Below are 16,964 nucleotides of genomic sequence, written 5' to 3' on the forward strand. Positions count from 1 at the left end.
TTTTTTTGTTTGTTTGTCTTGAGGAAAGAAAACAGAAATGGTGTTTTGAGAAAAAGGTGGCTGCCAAGACATTTAGGGGTTTTAAGAATCTTGATGGGTCACCACTCAGGATTTATGGAGTTTTAACTGAGAGTGTCTCAGAATAGGTCTGAAAACCCATTCTGTGGTTATTCCTTAATTTCTGAACATAGAGTTGGAATACATATGTTAGCATCTAGCAGAATCCTCACTTTGACTCTTAAACTCATGGGGATGAAAGTATTTAAATTCATAAGGATCAAGTTTACACTCGCTGAACTCTGGCAGTCTGACAAGATATTAAACAAAAGCAAAGGCACATCACTGGAGAAATTTTAAAACAAAATTGATGTCCAGATAATGGGACTTCCTAAGGGCTAACTAAGGGCTATCTTATTACTAGAAACTTTAGGAATCTCTGTATAACAATTACATAGTGCTAGAAGGAGCCATGAAGGAGATTATCTAACCCTATCCCCTGATCTATCACATGAAAAAATCAATGGAAACTTTGCTGAATTCAAATCCATGGTTACTGATTTTCAATCCCAGAGGCATGCTTTTGGGAAGAAAAAAATATGACATAGATTATCTCTTGCTCTGTTTTACACAATTTAAGTATATTAAATTTAAGTATATTTAAGTATATTAAATTCAGATCACAGATTTGGTAAGGCCACGAGCTGAGATTCAATCCTTGGACTCTCTAACTTTCAAACCTTTGCTTATTCTTGGAAGTATTAAAAAAGAAAGTGAAAGTTTACACTTTTAATTGTCATAGTGTTGCAATTTTATGGGTGGAAGAATGAGAATGACATTATAATTTACTTCAGGTGTAAGCTTAGTATATCAGTCCTCTTATGACTGGGTCAAGAGGAATCTTTTCACGTTAGATGAGTATAAATGTAGATGAGCAGGGTTTTTTTTGTTGTTGTTCCTGTCATTGTTTTGCCATTGTGTACACAGGCATGTTTGGTGGCAGCATTGGTATGGCTTACAGGTCTCAAAGGTGGTAAATGGTAACACTAATAATAGCAATGATATGGCCAACATTTATTGAACATTTCTTATATGCAAGAGGAGAGAATATTATATCATCTTTTTACCCTCTTCACCAGTTCTTGGTTTCATTACTTAGATCTTCTCAGAAGATAAGATCCACAAGTAAATTTGTGACTGTAATGGTATTTTAACAGTACCCAGAATAAAGTGATTGTTTCATTAATCCAGAGTAACTATAAAGGCAGGCCTTTCAGAAGAACAGAATAGATGACTCACATTTGCACCACTTTTTACCTAATAAAGTTCCATTTGTCTTGGATGAGTGTCTCTATTAAATAACAGCAGAAAATAAAATGACAGCAATATATCTCTTTTCCTTTGCTTGTGCCAGAGGGAAAGGAGCAGTACCAGGCAAAGCCCAAAAGCATCTAGCTCCTATTTGATGTAACAGTTTTTCCCCTGCAATCAGTTGCTGCTTCAAGTTAGCTATGATCTTCTTTTTCCTCCTTCTTTGTATTGTTAAATGCTGAAAAGGCACCTCTGCCCCAGTTTTCAAGAATTAAAGAAAGCCTTTCTTACTTCTCTTCTTTAAAGTCGGTAAGAGTTCTGCAACAAGAAAAAAGAATATGAGCTATGGCAGACAGAAAAATGCAGTCTCAGTGGTTTAGTAATGAAGTTGATAGTTTCAGGAGAAAAAGAAAATCCCATGTGGCAGATCCATACATGGCAGGATATTCTCAGAATAAATGTGAATCATTTCTGGAGTTGTTCCCCATGTTGTTTTAAAAGGAACTTTATTTTATTTTAATTTTATCATAAAAATATAACTTTATTTTTGTCAGATATTTATGTAACTAGTAGATAACTAAAATGGAGTAGAAAAAAAACCTGATGCTCAAAGAAACACCTGAAGATTGAATATTTTCTTTTTAATAAAACACTGAAGTTAAGGAAAATGCACAAACTCATAAAGAACATAAAACCTGTTATTCAGAGAGTAGGGGTGGGAAACAAATGGGATATTGATTAGCTTGTTCTTTTAATGAATTTATCCTTAAGAGAACTTCTGATTTTCCACTGACCTACTTCCAGATATAGTTTTAAAATTACAATAGTATAAAATAAACATCTTAGCCTAGAACACAAAACAGGAAGTGCAGGATTTTCTTCTCTAGACTATAGCAAGCTTTGCAGTTAAAATAGTAATATGTGCTTATAAAGATTTTCTTTAAATGAAGGTAATGATATTCTTGGTGAATTTTCAAACATAGAGATTAATTGTATTTGATTTTGTGTTGTGAAGGTTAATTTTATATATCAGTTTGGCTTGGCCAAAGGTGACTAGATATTTGACCAAATATTATTCTCGGTGTGTCTGTGAGGATGCTTCTGGATGCAATTAAAGTTTGAATCAGTAGCCTGAGTACAACAGATTACCTCCCCTCTGCTTCAGTATGGGTGGGCTCATTCAGTCAGTTGAAGAGCTGAATAGAACAAAAAGTCTGAGAAAGACGGACCTTTTCCTACCTATCTTGAGTTGGGACATAAGTCTTTTCCTGTCTTCAGGCTTGAACTGAAATATCAGTTCTTCCTGGATCTTGAATCTGTTCGCTTTGAAAACGAATCAGCACCATTATCTCTCTAAGTTGGCAGGCCTTCGAACTGAGATTGAAATAACACCATTGTCTCTCCTGGTTCTCCAGCTTGCCTACTGCAGAACTTGGGGTGTCTCAGCCTGCTTAATCATGTGAGCCAGTCCTCATAATAAATCTTTCCTTCCTCTGCCCACTCTCATATACATTCATATACATACATACACACACACACACACACACACACACACACACAGACACACACATATATGTATTATATCAGTTCTGTTTTTCCAGAGAACCCTGATACATTCACAAATTCACTTAAAAATGAAATATGTTTTTAATTATATATAGATATTTATTTACACACTCATATTTGCAATGTGTTATGCACACTGTAATGAATATTTAAATCAAATTACATATAATAGTATATAGAGGACAGAGCAACAGAGAAAGAAACACATTAAAAGGTATAGGCTAAAAAGTCATCAAAACTTATAAGGAAAAGTAGAGAATGAGTACACATTTTGGAAGTTCAAAAATCTGAATTCCATTTCTAGTGTAACATTTACTAGAAATCAAATCTCAAGTATATTGTGGGAATTAAGGATAGGGTGTGCAGGTCATTTCCTTCAATTCTGTAACAAAGTAGGAGCTTTGACAAATTCAAATTGTTGTTGGGACTCAGCTTTGGGAAACTAGATAGCAGGAAAGTCTTGGGCAGTCACCACCACTCACCATTTCCATAAGTAGTATGACCAAGGAGGGAACCTGCAAAAGGAATGAAGCAAGCACAAGAGAAACAAGAGGGCAAGGCCACACCACACACTGAAGTCAGAGTAAGTCTTTGATCCCTGCTGAAACAGAGGTAACCCGAAATAGATTTTCATCACTAAATTATGTGACCCAGAATGAAGGCCAGCTCTGAAGTCTGCAGTCAATGTTTGGCTATACTCAAGTTTATTGAAAAATTGCATAGGTAACAAAATTCCTCATGTGGCCAAGTCCAGGTCATGAATTGGCTTAAAAGCATCATATTTTCCATGAAGAAACCATATTTCCTTCAGGTTAGAATTGGCCATTTTCTTCACACACACACACACACACACACACACTCCACACACTCTTCTTCAGATATATAGAGATATAGATATGTGAACATATACATATAGTCTTCTTTAGTAACATGCTGCTAATTATCTTTTGTACATCAGAATCATACAAATGGCTTGTTACAGTGTAGATTGCCGAGCCCATCTCCAGATTTACTGATTCAGTTTATTCGGAATGAGCCCATGAAATTCGCATTTCTGACAGTTTCCCGCATAATCCCAGAGGCCACACATGGGGAACTATTGCCTTAGCACAATACATGGCAATTTGCAAGGCAGGGATGAAATTCTGAATGAATACATAGAGGATTGATAATTTCTGATAAAACTTGTTTGTTGGAGTTACTGTGCTCAGAAACTGAGGCCAGCTGAGTTCTTTAGTAGAGAGACTTTGAAAATTTATTTGACAGAGGTTGGCTAGAACAGAAAGAGAAAGAGAAACTAGGAATTTAAAAAGTCACTGATAAATGCTATTTGGGTATTAATATTATTATTAATCATTTAAACATCTTAAACTTGTGCTGCACTTTTTACCACTGAATCTGTAAATAATTTAATGAGGACGTTCTCTGAGAAGTCATTTTCAATGTACACACTGTAGCTTATGGGCTAATTTCACACCAGTCACAGCTTTTGTATTATTTATCTTGCATGTTAATCCCCGTTACCTTCTAACTTTGAGTCCTCTGCTTATGTGCCCATGCAGAAAAACAATTATATTTTTAAATCTCGCTGATAATGTAATGGTTGCCATGTTTAAGGAATTAAAGGTATTTTTAGATCTTCTGACTTACGTATTCAGCTAAAGCTAAATAGAACCATAAGAATTCACATTCTAGGGGTATCACAGTAGAAATAGTAGAAGAAAAATTAAAACAGAAATGGTTAAAATTACTTACTTCTGTAGAACAAGACTAAGATCATGAGAAGTGGGGATAGAGAATGTGACTATTCATCGGAATACATTGTTTTGTAAACATGTACGTGCACTGTTTTCATTATTTAAAAAACAAAAATAAATATGCCCAAACACATAGCACATATATAAATAACTATTCCAATATTCATTTACTTTAGGGGTACCATGTTTACTCTCTTTGTGGAAAAAGTGGTATTCTGTACAATACATTTGTCATTTAATCACAATTATCTTGTTTTCATTTCATTGTGCATATTTTACAGATTTTTATCTCCCAGACTTTTTTGGAGAATTTTTATCTTTATACAAAATCTAAAGAATAGGGCCATGGCCAAGCATTTACTCTTAAGCCAGAGTCACCATTTGTAAACTTTAACTTTTAATACCACACTCGTGCATATATAATGCCCATATGTATATGTGTGTGTATGGTGTTTTGTAAGTAATTTGCAGGTATTATATTTCATTTTGTATACTTCAGCATGTGCCTTCGTAGAATAAGAAAAACTTCCTATATAATCACAGTATCACACCTCTAACATTTCAGTTAAATTCTGTCATCACCACTTCTAAATCCACACTCAAATCTTCTCAATTACCCTAAAAGTGGTTTTTATGGTCTTAAAAAAATTTCTCACCCAGGTAATGTTACAAGTTGTATTTATTTATTGCCCTTTTAATCTCTTCACAGCTAGAACATTGCCCATGAGTCTTCTCAAGATACTGATTTTTTGAGGCTTGAAGTCCATTATTTTGTATAATTAATCAAATCATATTCTAGATGTGTAAAATTATTTACTAATGATCAGTTTTACATTAAACATTTTCTGACAAAAATAAAATGTAGATGGTATAGTGTTCTTTCATTGTGTTGTGTCAGGGGGCACATAGATTGTTCCAAAATTGTTGATGCAAAATTTGATCATTTAAGTCGGTAAACTACGGATATTTCTATTTTAAAGGTATATTGTTGCTTTATAAATACAATTTTTAAGCAACCTGTGGGACAGTATTTTGAGACAATGTGTTTGTCCTATTCTCCAGTGACTTCTTACCAAATAATTTTGAATACATCATAGTTCTTGCCTAAATATTAGTTTAGTGGTCACAAGATGATGATTTTTCAAATTACAGTTTATTTTACTTTTAGATATTACCTCATTAGTTTTTGAACACCTCCCTGCTTTCTAGCTAAGCAAGATTCTCTGAGTCGATGTATTTTCCTGCACACAACTAGAAGTAAACTACTTTTATAATAGTTAAGTAACTCTTAGAAAAATAATTGTATTTAGAAACAAATATCTGGATTAGATAATTGTATTTCAAATACATCATTGGATAGAATTAGAAAAAATATCTATATATTTACATTTATACGTATAAATATCTGAGTTCACATTGACATTTCCAATTCAGATTTAACATTGCAAAATTTTTCCTTTATTTTTAAAATTATTTGTATTAATTTTATCTTACAATAGAAATCTTGGTTCTTACTAACATTAATATATTTACTTATTTAATATTGTGCTCATAGAATAAATTCAAAATAATAACTCCAATACTACTTCTAAAAATAAACCTACTATTGAAGTTTAGTATTTATTTGCAGTTATGTTTGTTCTTACAGTACAGCCCACTAGAGATATAAAATCATTTTTCTGCTTTCAGAATTTAGTTGACTGGAGTTATTATTATTATTATTATTTATTATTATTTTTTACCTCAGACATGCAAAGAACAAGCAAGAGCATTATTCTTACCATTACAACAAGAAAGAAATTTGGACAAAAGAAAATCAGTTCACTTTCTGGGATCCATCAGAAACTGAGGCTGGAGGCAAACAGCTAACCTACAATCTGTGGAGAGACAGGCACCTGCTGGGAATTACAAGACCTGAGGGCTTGCTTGCTGGAGCAGATGCTGCCAGACAACATATAAGCTGGTGAGAAGATCAAATCAGCAATTCAATGAATTGCTAAAGGCCAATTGTGGGCTTGCATGGTGACTTTAGATATAGAGGAATTTGACCTATTTGACCTACTTGTAGGCAACTTCTGCTTCCCAGGTTCAAGAGATTCTGCTGCCTCAGTCTCCCAAGTAGCTGGGACTACAGGTGCACAACACCATGCCCAGCTAATTTTTCTATTTTTAGTACAGATGGGGTTTCACCATGTTGGCCAGGATGGTCTTGAACAGAGCTTTATAAATGATGCATATTAAAGTTATGATTAATGATATAGATGTATCCATAATAACAGTTGGAGATTTCCATACTCTTTTATCAGTAATTGACAGAAGAAGTAGGGAGAAAATCAGTAAGTTTATAGCAATCTAGACATAATCATTGGCAAATTTGACCACACTGACATTCATAGAACACTCCACAAACAACAAAAGAATACACAATCTTCTAAAGTGTACAAGGAACATTGATCCAAATAGTTCATATTAGTAGCAATAGAACAAATCCTGGAAAATTTAATGGAAATTAAATCATATGAATTAATTTTTAGTCAACAACAAAAATTAATAGGAATCAACAACCGAAACATATCTAGAAAATTCTTAAATAGTTAGAAATTAAATTATTCACTCCAAAGTAACTCATAGGTCAAAGGGGGCACGTCAAGAAAAATTAAAAATTAGTTTGATGCAAATAAAAGTAAAATACAATATTTTAAACCTCTGGAGCTTAAGATAAACTAGTGCTTAGAGGAAAAAGTAATTATGTAAATTATTACATTAAGACCCCAAAAGCAAATGCAACAAAATAAAAAATAAATAAGTGAGACCTAATTGAACTAGAAAGCTCTGCAGAGCAAAACAAATAATCCACAGAGTAAACAGACAACTTACAGAATGGGAGAAAATATTTGCAAACTATGCATTGGACAAAGAACTTATATCTAGAGTCTTCAAGAAACTCAAACAAATCAGCAAGGAAAAATAAATAATCCGATTAAAAAGTGGATAAATTACATGAATAGACATTTTTCAAAAGAGGATATACAAATGGCAAAGAAACACATGAAAATATGCTCAACATCACTAATCATCAGGAAATTGCTAATTAAAACTACAATAAGATACCATCTTACTTCAGCCAGAATGGCCATTATTAAAAAGTAAAAAAAAATAGATGTTCTTAGAGATATGGTGAAAAGGGAGTGCTTTTCCACTGCTAGTGGAAATGTAAATTAGTACAGCCTCTATGAGAAACAGTATGAAGATTTCTCAAAGAACTGAAAGATCCGCCGTTCAACCTAGCAATCCCACTACTGGGTATCTACTCAATGAAAAAAAAAAAAAATCATTATATCAAAAACACACTTGCATGTGTATATTTATTGCAGCAAAAATCCCAATTGCAAAAATATGGAATCAACTTTTTCTTGATTTTTTTTTTCTGTATTCATTGTATGTTTCTTGGCTTGCAGTTATCATGAGGCTTGCAAATACTATCTTATAACCTATTATTTTAACCTGATAATGTTGTTTGCATAAACAAACTTTAAGCAAGCAAAAAGGAAACTAGTAAAAATTATTTGCCTTAACTTTATCCCCCCAACTTTTTAACATTTCGTTGTTTCTAATTATATCTTCTTATACTGTCTATGTCTTGAAAAGTTGGCATATTTATTATTTTTGATTGGTTCATCATTTGATCTTTCCACTTAAGATTAGTCTACAGACCACACCTATAGTGTTGTAATAGTCTGTGTTTTTCTGTATACTTACTGTTACCAGTGTACTTCCAGGTGATTACTTACTGCTCATTAACGTCCTTTTGTTTCTAACTAAAATACTACCTTTAGAATTTCTTGTAGGACAGGTCAGGTGTTGATGAAATCCCTCAGCTTTTGTTTGTCCTGGAAAGTCTTTATTTCCCTTTCATGTTTTGAGGATTTTTTCACCAGATATATTATTCTAGGGTAAACGTTTCTTCCTTCAACACTTTAAAGGAGAAAATTATCCTACTCTCTCCTAGCCTGTCAGGTTTCCACTGAAAAGTCTGCTGCCAGACGTATCGGAGCTCCATTGTATGTTATTTGTGTCTGTTCTCTTGCTGCTTTTAGGGCCTTTTCTTTATCTTAGATCTTTGAGAGTTTGATTATTAAATGCGTTAAGGTAATCTTTTTTGAGTTATATCTGCTTGGTGTCTATAACCTTCTTGTTTCTGGATATTAATATCTTTCTCTAGGTTTAGCAATTCTCTGTTATCACTTTACCTAAACTTTCTACTCCTTTTTCCCTACTTCTTCTTTGAGACCAATAACCCTTAGATTTGCCCTTTTGAGGCTGTTTTCTAGATTCTGTAGGTGTCCCTCATTATTTTTTATTCTTTTTTTGTCTCCTCTGACTGTGTATTTTCAAATAGCTGCTCCTCAAGCTCCCCAATTGTTTTTTCTGCTTTATCAATTCTGCCATTAAAATATTCTGATCCATTTGTCAGTATGGCAGTTGCATATATTAGCTCCAAAATTTCTGCTTTTTTTTTCATTTATTTCAATCTCTTTAATAAATTTATCTGATATAATTCTGAATTACTTCTCTGTGTTATATTGAATTTATTTGAGCTTCCTCAATACAGCTATTTTGAATTCTTTGTTTGAAAGGTCATGTATCTCTGTTTCTTCAAGATTGGTCTCTCGTTTCTTATTTAGTTAATTTAGTGAGGTGATGTTTTCCTGGATGGTGTTGATGCTAGTAGATCCTCTTCAGTGTCTGGGCACTGAAGAATTAGGTATTTATTGTAGTCTTCACTATCTGGGCTTGTTTATACCTTTCCTTCTTCAGATGGCTTTCTGGATATTTGAAATGATTTGGGTGTTGTGATCTAAGCTGTATCTGCTTTAGAGGACACCTTAATCCCAGTAATGCTGTGGTCCTCACAGTTTTGTAGAGGTAATGCCTTGATGATAGTGGACAAAATCCAGGAGAATTCTCTGGATTACCAGGTAAAGACTCTTGTTCCATTCCCTTACTTCCTCACAAACAAGTGGAGTCTCTCTCTCTCTCTCTCTCCCTCTCTCTTCTGAGCCACCTAAAGCTGGAGGTAGAGTGACAGAAGCACCCTTGTGGTAACCACCACTATGACTGTGCAGGGTCAAACCTAAATCTAGCACAACACTGGGTCTCGGCCAAGGCCTGCTGTAACCATTCCCTGGCCACTACCTATGTTTGCTCAAGGCCTTATGGCTCTACAATCAGCAGGTGGCAAAGCCATCCAGGCCTGTGTTCTCTTCAGGGTAGCAAGTATCCCCAGGGCCCAGGTGGTTCCGGAGGTGCCATCTGGGTGTCAGGGACTGCAGTTAAAATCTTAGAAGTCTATCTGGTGTTCTATTGTACTGTGGCTGAGTTGGCACTCAAACCACAAGACACAGGCCCTTCCACTTTTCCCTCCCCCGTAGCCACTGCCACCCCAGATTATGAGGAATTCTACCAGACTACTGTCAATGTTCCCTAAAGTCTCAAGGGCTCTTAAGTCAGCTTGTGATAAATGCTGCCTGGCCTGGGACTCATTCTTCAGGGCAGTGGGCTCCCCTGTGGCCCATGGAAGATCTAGAGATACTGTCCAAGAGTCAATTCCTGAAATCAAGGACCCCAAGATCCCACTTGATGCTCTACCATCCTGTAGCTATGCTGGTACCAAAGGTGCAAGACAAAGTCCCCTTTACTTTTTCCTCTGCTTTTCTCAAGCAGAAGAAGCTTTTCCTCATAGCCACAACAGCTGGGAATGTACTGATACTCAACTGAAGTGAGCAAGTCTCAGAGGTTCACCCAAGGCCCTTGACATAGTACCTGTTTATTGCTGCTGATTGTTCAGGTCCCAAGGGCTCTTCAGTTAGAAGGGGATAAATGCTGCCAGGACTATGTCCTTCTCTTCAAGGCTGCAGGTTCCCTTCTGGCCCAGTGTGTTCTAGAAATGTCATCTGGGAACTAGGGCCTGAAAAGAGATATCTCATGACTCTGACTAGTGTCCTATCCTACCGTGGCCCAGCTGGTATTCAACATGCAAGACAAGTCCTCCTCACTCTTTTCTCTCTTTTTCTCAAGCAGAAAGAAGGGGTCTCTTTTTGGAGCCATGAGCTGTGTAGTTTTGGGTTAATGTAGGAGTGAAATGAATACTCTCTTAGCTGCTCTAGCTGATGTCTCAGTAGGTCACGTGTCCCCCACACACACCCAGTTCACTGTCTCTGGGCCCATTTCAGCCCTAAGACTCACATTAGCACATCAGAGTTGCAGTCCTTGTGGCCTAGATTGCCTTTCAAGTTTACTTAGAGACCCAGGGCACTTTGGCCCTTGGTAGTGAGGTTTTTCAGAACTCAAGTTCAGACTGCTGGGATTGGTGATTCCCCTTTGGCTAGGGTTGGTTTAAATGCTCCATTTGTAGACATGCATTAGTTCAGTTTGGTCTGGTTTTCATTTCTGCTCTAACAGAATAGCACTGCCTCACAATTGCTATGTTCATAACAGGAGTGCCTCACAATTGCCATGTTCTCCCTCCCCTGCCACCCAGAGACAGGCTCTCTGCACCATGCCTCTTCTTCCAAGGTGTGAGGGAGGGGTGGCATCCACCATTCAAGACTATTTATTCTATCTTTTCAATTCCTCTTTCAGTGATATATAGTTAAAACCAGGTACTATGAGGGCTCACCTGATCTTTGGTTCTTATGAAGATGTCTTTTCTGTGTAGATAGTTGATAAATTGGTGTCCTTGCAGGGAGGATGATCAGTGGAGCCTCCTATTCCACCATCCTGCTCCTCCCTCTCCCTAAGAGAACTTAACAAAAAAATAGATAACGTGAGTTGTCCTATAATTATTAATGAAATTGAATTTTTAGCTAAAAATTTTCCCAAACTCAGATGTCTTCACTTATTCATTCTACAAATCTTGTAAGAAAAAATATATAATACATCTTTACACAATATTTAAAAAGAACTCTGAGGATTTAAATAAATACAGAAATATACCATATTTGTGGATAGAAAAATACAAGATTACTAATATGTCAATTATCTCCAATTTGATCCAGAGGATTAATGAAATCCTGTTCAAAATTGCTGCAATATTTTCAAGGGTGTGAATAACTAATTCTAAAGTATATATCTGGGAAGGTAAAGAAACTAAAATAGCAAAAATAATTCTACCAAAAAAAATAATTTTCAGGACACTCACTGTCCTTCTGCAGGTCTTCATATACAGTTACTATAGTTAAATCTATGGCACTGGGGAATGGATAGATCTATAAATCAAAAGGAACTAAAACAAAGACCCCAGAAATACACCCAAGCACATATAGTGAACACATTTATGACAAAGTTGCAAATACAATTTAACAAAATAGAGATGGAATAACTTTACTAAAATTCAGAGAGTTATGTGCAATAAATAAGAAAATATAAAACAAAAAACAAACATCCTTAACTTATACCTCACAGTTTATACTGAACTCAAAATTCATCATAAACATAAGTATAAAATATACAACTATAAAAATTGTATAAGAAGTTATAAGAAATGGTCTGTATGATATTGAATTTGACAAGTTATTACTTCAAAAGCATTATCCATAAGAAAAAAAATGTTTTCTAGTTTAAGAGCTTTTAATGTATAACATAATTTTATCAAATCTAAAACCTTAAATTTTAGTGCTCATGCCCTTTAAAAGAAAGTGTTACATTTAAAAAGAGGCTATATACTGGGAAAAATATTTGCAAATTATGTATCTTATAAAACACATATCTAGACTATTAAAAAAAACAAAACTCAGACAAACCCCAACAATAACAAAACAACAAGCCAAATAATAAATGAATAGACTATCTGAAGAGACATTTCAACAAGAATGATATTTATGTAGAAAATAAATATTGGAAATTATGCTCAGCATCATTAGTCATTAAGAAAATACAAAATCAAATCACACTAAGATACTATATAAACCTTATTAAAATGGAAAAAACAAAGTAAAACAACAACAACAACCAACAACAAAATACTGACAGTATAAAATATCGTGAGATTATAGAGCAACACAAATTCTCACTTATGTTTTGTTTCAGTTAAAAATGTCACTGTCAATTTAGAAAATAATTTGACAACTTTTTAAAGGAAAGCTTATACACACACACAGACACACAACACACACACACACAAACATATGTTTATCATAAGACTGAGGACTTGCACCTCCAGATTTTCATCCAAGTGAACTAGAAACTATATGCACACCAAAAATTATGAGAGTATTTGTAGCAGCCTTAATTATAATGACCAAAAACTGGAAATAACCTAAATGTCCTTCAACAGCTGAAGGACATTTGTATAAATTGTGGTACATCCATACAAGGAAACATCACTAGGCAATAGAAAAGATCTCATTATTGATTTATGTGTCAACATGAATGGATCATAACAGCATTTAGATAAGTGAAAGAACAAAGCCACAAAAGCTATTTACTGTGTGATTCCGTTAGCTGGCATTCTGTAAAGGTAAAACCATAAGCAACAGAAAATAATAAAAAGGAGCCGAACTTACAACTTTGGAAAGAGTATTTTAACTACATTCTGTAAGGTTAAAGATAAAAATAAATCTTCTAATTCATCAGTACCTTTGTTTCTCACAGGAATATGGGCTAGTAATTTTAAAAATGGTTTGTATACATACTAGAATTGAGCAAATAAGCAAATAAATTACAGATCATGGGAGCCAGGTTTCTCACTACATAGAAAGAAGTTGTAAAAAGGCATGGAAGTGGAAGCTGGAATAAACACTTTGGTACTATTTTAAAGCCAGACATCATTCTGCACTATAGTTTATTTTATCATGCATACTGGTAGATAATAAAATAAATACTGAGAAGTATCTACATCTGGAGGAAAGGACATCTATTGCTCACACCCAATTTATAAATATAGAAGGAATTAGGAATATAGAAAATCACCATGAGGATGTAACTGTAGTAAGTATAGTACGCACAATGCATTGATGAAAGCTAAAAGTGTGGGAGACTTTATAAAGAAAAAAGCCATTGCATAGACTCAAAGTAACACCCCAAATTATTTATTAATGTGGTAGTTTTAATACATGTGCACATATTATTGGTTAATCTTCCCTCTAGAGGGTGGAAATTAATTCCTCTCCCCTTGAGTGTGGGTTGTACTTGGTTTCTCATTTCTCATCAATAGATTATGCAAAGAGAAGAATAACTCTCAGTATAGCAACTTGGAAGACACCACTTTAACTAATCAATGTGAGCATCACCAATAATAACTCATACTGGTACCATATACCCCCTGTTTGATTCAATGAGAGGGCACTTAACATTATGGAGTTCTCCTCTAAAATTTTCAATCCCAGTTGAATTTTGACAATATCTCAGAGAAACCCAGACTTACTTTTAAAAATAACTGGACTGTATCTTTCAAAACCAAAAAGGTTGTCACTATAAACTTTTTAGGATGGGCAAAATCCAGAATGCCAACAAATGCTGATGAAAATGTGCAGCAACAGGAACTCTCACTCATTGCTCCCGAGAATGCAAAATGGTACAACCATTTTGGAAGACAATTTGGCAGTTTCTTACAAACATGTGTTTATTATGTGATTCAGCAATTGTGGTGTTGTTATTTACCCATAGGATTTGAAAACTTATGTCCACCAAAAAACCTGGACACAGATGTTTATAGCAGCTTTATGGATAATTGCCAAAACTTGGAAGCCACCAATATGTCTTTTACTAGGTGAACGGATAAATAAACTGGTGTATCCAGACAATGGCATATCATACAGTACTTTGTTGGTAACTATCAAAAAATGTCTGTCTAATGCTTTAATTTCTTACTTTTTGATTCAGTTCAAGGATAAAGGCCTGAGAACCTGCGTGACTCACTGGTCTAAGTCCCAGAATCCTAAGAACTACGAACCTGGAGTTCTGATATCAGAGATAAGGAAAACATGAAATGTCCCAGCCTTAAATAGAAAATTTGCCCTTTCTCCGCCTTTTTAATTGCTATTTTGTTTTGTTTAGTAGTATTTATTTTGGCATTTAGAAAAATCTAACTTTGTAGACTCATATATAATCACACACTAAAACCTTTTATGATATTCAAGTTTCCCTTGTCTATCTCTTTATTGTAAAGACCATCTTTTATTAAATTCCTCAGGCTGGGTTAATAAATATAATATTCTATAAATTCTTTCTTCTTTGAAATTGTTTTTCTATTAGTTTTACGATTTAAATCAGTTCATCTTAATGTGACATGTATTTTAATTAACTTCATTTCTCATTCTATTTTTATTTTCTTCTTGTCTCTCCAAAGGTATATCACAATGTGGTATAATTTAAAGCAATCACTTTCTTTTGAAAACCATTGAAAACAGTTGCCTGTATTTCATTTTTGTTGTACTATATTATGTTCTATCCATACTCTCAACAGATTGGATAATGCCAACCTGCACTGGAGCTCCCACTTGCCTGAATCAGCAGCCTGAGAGGCCCCACCCTTCCTGGGCATAGATTGTGGTACAGCATAGCCTTCTCTGCTCCATACCCAAATAGATATTCAGACACTTGGAGTAGCTACTCACTTGCATTAGGAGTTTAGGCCCCTCCCACGCTCAATGAAGACAGTGTGAGGCCAAGGAGGTGTGCCAGCTCTACAAACAGGCACACCTCTAGGTGCCTGGTGGCTGCTCAGTGTATTTTTTCTTGGTGCTGATGCTTGTGCCTGCCATCAGGAGACCTGTAAGTGGGCCTTCCTAGTCTGGCCATGCCTATTGTATTAGTCTGTTTTCACGCTGCTGATAAGGACTACTTGAGACTGGGTAATTTAGAAAGGAAAGAGATTTAATTGACTCACAGTTCCACATGGGCTGGGGAGGCCTCACAATCATGGTGGAATCTTGCAGGATCTGACCAGCAGCCGGCAAGGCAACGCGGCTCTGTCTTTGTTCCCAGGTGGATCGGCAGGTCAAGAAATAAAAGACACGCACAAGATAGTGAAAGCTGGGTCCAGGGGGGTCACGGCTGCTGCCAATGCACTGGATATACCAGCATTTATTATTAAGTTTAGTGAGGGCGGGGGTAGGTTAGTGAGGGATTTAGGGTCATTTGATTGTGAGGTGAGATGGTCACATGGGGATGAAATAATTCTTTAACATAACATCGGTAGGCTCAAGTACAGTATACAGAGATAAGAATTTACAATATACTGTGTACATCAGTAATTTCTAACAGAACCTTAAAACAGAAACACAGTCTTTCCATAACCTATGATAATCAAGATATCAATCAGCAGTAACAGTTGCAGCAAAAGCTGTTTACAAACAATCAATAGAAACAAGATGTGAAGCTAGACAACTAGTTAGACCAGAAATTCTCAGAAGGGATTGTTAACCCTAAAGATGCCTAGAAGAGCCGTGGCAAGGTAAGGGCGTTTATAGCCCTATCTTATCCATATGAACAGGCGCCCCTCGTGGGTCCATTTATAAGCTCTCCACAAGGTCACATTCCATTCCCAAAGCTATGAACATCTACTTTTCTGGGATAGGAATCTTGGTGATGTGAAACCTCCTTGACTGCACATCCGTTCATAGGCTCTCTGCAGGAGGAAGAACATCACACGCTGTTGGCTCATTCTGGCAGCCCAACCTGACACTGTCTTTACACAATCCTGCATGCAATTTTATATTTACAATAATCAGGAGCATTTCATCTTTTATTCTGTAGCGATAGTTTCAAGGGGGTCTCCCTACAGTGGAAGGCAAGCAGGAGAAAATTCACATCTTACATACATGGTGGCAGGCAAAGAGACAGAACTTGTGCAGGGGAACTACTCTTTATAAAACCATCAGATCTTGTGAGACTTATTCACTCTCATGAGAACAGCACAGGAAAGATCTGCCCTCATGATTCAATTACCTCCCACTGGGTACCTCCCATGATACATGGGAACTGTGGGAGCTACAATTCAAGATGAGATTTGGATGGGGGCACAGACAAACCATATCACCTATCATGCCTCACCTCCAGACTCAGCAGGGAGCTCAGACCACTATGCACTTCACAGGTTACCCCATTGTCTGAAGCAATAGAGAACTTCTGCTGGTGAACAAGGATCAAGTATACATACAGCCACATAGGCCACAGCCAACTTCTTACCCATAAGCATCATCTACTGTCCTGTAGGTTGTACTGCACAGCTCAATATAAAACCTGCCAACAGAAGAGCAGAAGCAAATCCTAAAGACCCTACCCAGAATTCTCTACAGTCACACACCTTAGGAAGGGGGGAAATGAAAAGAA

At 35.7% G+C, this 16,964-nt stretch overlaps 1 long non-coding RNA gene across 3 annotated transcripts in view; it reads right to left on the reverse strand.

Moving 5' to 3' along the window:
- Positions 1 to 1,068: 1,068 nt before the first annotated feature.
- The window catches only part of LOC129464670 (uncharacterized), a 31,823-nt gene continuing 15,927 nt past the window's right edge, over positions 1,069 to 16,964 (reverse strand). Inside the window, exons 2-4 of one of the 3 annotated variants that reach the window (XR_008651654.2) lie at positions 11,833 to 11,899; positions 11,311 to 11,436; positions 1,069 to 1,626 (exon numbers count right to left, since the gene is read on the reverse strand). This is a non-coding gene — a long non-coding RNA (uncharacterized lncRNA). Of the gene's footprint in view, positions 1,627 to 11,310; positions 11,437 to 11,832; positions 11,900 to 15,519; positions 15,610 to 16,964 lie in introns of those variants that run through there. The other 2 variants (XR_008651655.2, XR_008651656.1) reach the window with 2 other exon arrangements.

This window comes from Symphalangus syndactylus, chromosome 16, assembly GCF_028878055.3.
Source record: "Symphalangus syndactylus isolate Jambi chromosome 16, NHGRI_mSymSyn1-v2.1_pri, whole genome shotgun sequence".
In the NCBI taxonomy this organism is placed as follows: domain Eukaryota; kingdom Metazoa; phylum Chordata; class Mammalia; order Primates; family Hylobatidae; genus Symphalangus; species Symphalangus syndactylus.